The sequence below is a fragment of the Penaeus chinensis genome, chromosome 17 (genome assembly GCF_019202785.1).
Source record: "Penaeus chinensis breed Huanghai No. 1 chromosome 17, ASM1920278v2, whole genome shotgun sequence".
Lineage (NCBI taxonomy): Eukaryota > Metazoa > Arthropoda > Malacostraca > Decapoda > Penaeidae > Penaeus > Penaeus chinensis.
Window position 1 is genome coordinate 1,804,850 of NC_061835.1, and position 4,163 is coordinate 1,809,012.

A 4,163-nucleotide genomic window follows, 5' to 3' on the forward strand; every position below is an offset into this window, starting at 1 on the left:
ATATCTGCTTAGGACGTATTTCCGATAAGGTATCTCGTTGGACTTGTTGGTTATGATCACTGCAAGAGAATGGCATATAGTATTGCACATGAACGGTTGTAGTTGTAGTAATTGGAATGGTAATGGTAATAAGAGTGATAATTATAACTGAAGTGGTATCTTTGATAATAATAATGATAATGGTAATGGTAATGATAACGATAATGATAATGATAACTGATGAGGATGAGGACGATGATGTGAAAGATGATAATGAGGACGATGATGTGAAAGATGATAATGACAATAATAACAATAATAATGATAATAATAACAATCATAATAATCATAATAATAATAATAATAATAGTAATAGTATTAATAATAATGATAACAAAAATAATAACTATCATTATTATTATCATTATCATTATCATTATTATTATTATCATTATTATTATTGTTATTATCATTATTATGATTATGATGATTATGATTATTATTATCAGCCTATTGTTATTATTGTTATTATTATTATCAATTTTATTATTATTATTATTATTATTATTATTATCAATATTATCATCACCGTAATTATCCTTATAATTACAATAGCGACAGGAATCATCATGATAACTGAATAAGCTTGAATTGAAGACTACGATATAAAAAAAAAAAAAGAGTTTGACGTATTATTTCTCTTTCTTTTTTTTCTTTTTCTTTGTTTTCTGGGGGGGGGGGGGTGAGGTGTTACCTTATTTATTGCGTGAAAATAATTTTACACTAGATATGTAGATATTTAAGTTTATCTGTCGTTAAAAAGGAATTTAACTATGCCATTACAATTATAAATTTAATTCTTCAATATCCCTTTCCTTTTCCATTTCCCTTTCTCTTCCTCTTTTTTTCTCTTTCTTTCTTTCTTTCTTTTCTCTTTATTTTTCTCCTTTTTCATATTCCTTTTCCTATACCTTCTTTTTTTTCTTTTTTCTTCTCTTTTTCCTATTTTTTTCTATTTCTGTCTACTTCCCCTTCTCTTTCCCTTTCCTTTTCCCTTTTTTTCTGATTCCTTCCCTGTTGCCCCCCCCCCCCCCCCCTCTCTCCATGTTCTCGTCCCTTCTCCAACCCCTTCCATCTTCCACTCTTCTCCTCCTCCTCTTCCTCCTCTTTTTCCTCCTCCTCTTCCTCTTTCTCTCTACTCCTCCCCCTCTTTCTCTTCCTTTCTCCTCCTCCGTTTCCTCCTCCTTCGCCTCCTCTTCCTCTTCCTTTCTCCTCCTCCTCCTCCTCCTCCTCCTCCTCCTCTTCCTTTCTCCTCCTCCTCTTCCTTTCTCCTCCTCCTCTTCCTTTCTCCTCCTCCTCTTCCTTTCTGCTCCTCCTCCTCCTCCTCCTCTTCCCCTTTCTGTTCCTCCTCCTCTTCCTCTTCCTCTCTCCTCCTCCCCCCACTATCCATTCCTCATCCCCTCCCCCAACGCCCCCTCGTCCATTACCCCCACCCCCCCCACCCCACCCTCGTCCATTTCCGCCCAACTTCTTCATTACCGCCCATTTCCAACTCCGTCTCATCCCTCTCTATCTTACTTTACCCCCTCCCCCCACCCCCGCCCACACCCCACCTCTTCATTACTCCCCATCCCCCCCCACAATTCAAACTTCTGTTAGTCCCCCCTCCTCTACCCTCTACCCTCCCCCTTTCTAACTTTCCCTTTCCCCTACTCTCCTCTCTCCCTCTCTCCTCCTTTCCCTACGCCTCTCTCCCTCCATTCTTCTCTTCTCTTCCCCTCCCCACTCCTCCCCTTCTTTCCCCTGCCCTCCCCTATTTTTCCTCCCTTTCGTTCCTCCACTCTTAATCTTCCCTCTCCTCCCCTCCCCTCCGTTCCTATTTCCTCCCCTCCCCTCCCCTCCGTTCCTATTCCCTCCCCTCCCCTCCCCTCCCTTCCTCTTTCCTCCCCTCCCCTCCCCTCCGTTCCTATTTCCTCCCCTCCCCTCCCCTCCGTTCCTATTTCCTCCCCTCCCCTCCCCTCCGTTCCTCTTTCCTCCCCTCCCCTCCCCTCCGTTCCTATTCCCTCCCCTCCCCCACTCTCTTTTCCTCCCCTCCCCCCCTCTCCTTCCCTCCCCTCCCCTCCCCTCCCCCACTCTCCTTTCCTCCCCTCCACTCTCCTCCCCTCCCCACCCCCCACTCTCCTTTCCTCCCCTCCACTCTCCTCCCCTCCCCTCCCCCCACTCTCCTTTCCTCCCCTCTCCTCGCCCACTCCCCTCTCCTCCTCCACTCTCCTTTCCTCCCGTCTCCTCGCCCACTCCCCTGTCCTCCCCGACTCTCCTTTTCTCCCCTCTCCTTGCCCACTCCTCTCCCCTCCCCCCCCCCACTCTCCTTTCCTCCCCTCCCCACCCCCGCTCTTCTCGCCTCCCCTCCCCTCCCCCCACTCTCCTCCCCTCCCCCTCCCCTCCCCCACTCTCCTCCCCTCCCCTCCCCTCCCCCACCCCAATCTCCCACAGCTTCGATCTCAATTTCTCATCACAAATTTCGGCCGTTCTTTCTTTCTTCAGAATCGCTTCATCAATTTAAGTGTGATAGATGGGGGAAAGCTGTTTCCTGAATCATCTATACTATCTATTGGGCCTCTCTCTCTCTCTCTCTTTCGTCTCTCTCTATCTATCTATTGGGCCTCTCTCTCTCTCTTCTCTCTCTCTCTCTATCTATCTATTGGTCTATTTATCTTTCTATCTATCTCTCTATCTCTACCTCTTTCTCTCAGACTCTCTCTTTCTTTCTCTCTCTCTCTCTCTCTCTCTCTCTCTCTCTCTCTCTCTCTCTCTCTCTCTCTTTCTCTCTCTCTCTCTGATAATACGGAAAGGAGGAAGTAGAAGAGAGGTTAGAAACAATGATGATACCAAAAATAAGAATAAAAACAATAATAATCATAACAGTGATAGTGCTAGCTATGAATATGAACGATAATAACAACGATAACAATAATTATAATACAAAGAACAATAGTAATAATAATAATAATAATAAAAGTAATAATAATATTGATGATAATGACGATAAATGTGATAGTAATGATAATAATGTTTATAATTATATTAATAGTAATAATTTCAACAATAATGAAAACAATAATAATAATTGTAATAATACTAATAATGATAATAATAACAATAATAATAATGATAATAATAATAATAATAATAATGGTAATAATATTGGTAATAACAGTCATAATAATGATAATAATAATAATGATAATAATAATAATAATGATAATAATAATAATGATGATAATAATAATAATAATGATAATAAAAATAATGATAATAATAATAATAATAATAATAATAATAATAATAATACCATCAGACCTGGTAATAATAAACACCAAAATTTTCCCTCCAAAATCCCGTTGAATTTTCCCGCTTCCCTTCCCGGAGTTGACAGTTCGTATTTTCATAAATCTTGAGCTTACTGACTTGCGCGATTTTCTATTCACATATATTATTAACAAGCGTCTTGTCGATTACTTTTGCGTGTGTTTTTTATTTAACGAGTGCGCTCTTTTGTTTTGTTTTGTTTTGTTGTTGTTGTTGTTGTTATTAGTATTATCATTATTATTATTTCCACATTTTGAAAAAAATGAGGATTTTTTTCGGTTTGTCATATGGTGTTCATTGTAGAGTTGGATTAACACTTCACAAAAAAATAATCTAATTCTGATTTCTTTACACATCACTCCTGTTTCATCAAGAAGTGTTTTTCGTTCGTTATTTTCACCCTGCACTCCAGAGACACTTTACTGAACTCGAATATATATATCACCGGGTGTTCTTATCAACCATTTATTGATTTTTGCATTTTAAGCATGTGGACAGGACATGGCGACGTGTTGGATACATGTAAAGGCTGTTTTTTCTATAGCAAGAAAAAAAAATCTCTTTCACAGACGAAAGATTCTCTCGAGGCAACACAACCTTGGCACTCACTTCTCCCTCTTTGCATTATGACAATAACCCACGATACACTTGGCACTTATAATACACTCCACACCGTAGGCCGTTATTCGAAAGCTAAGGCCTAGTATACGCTGATAACGATAATATTTCACTCAGTTCTTTCCATTTAGTTCTCACCGAAAATGCACACCGGGAGGAGAAAAACCGTATGAGTGACACAGAACCGCCGACCACGA

General features: G+C 40.4%; 1 protein-coding gene across 1 annotated transcript in view; it reads right to left on the reverse strand.

Annotated features, from left to right (window-relative positions):
* The window catches only part of LOC125033927 (serine/arginine repetitive matrix protein 1-like), a 33,273-nt gene extending 29,110 nt beyond the window's left edge, over positions 1 to 4,163 (reverse strand). Inside the window, exon 1 of the mRNA XM_047625507.1 lies at positions 4,105 to 4,163. The gene's annotated coding sequence lies outside the window, so the exon portion shown is untranslated. The remainder of the gene's footprint in view (positions 1 to 4,104) is intronic.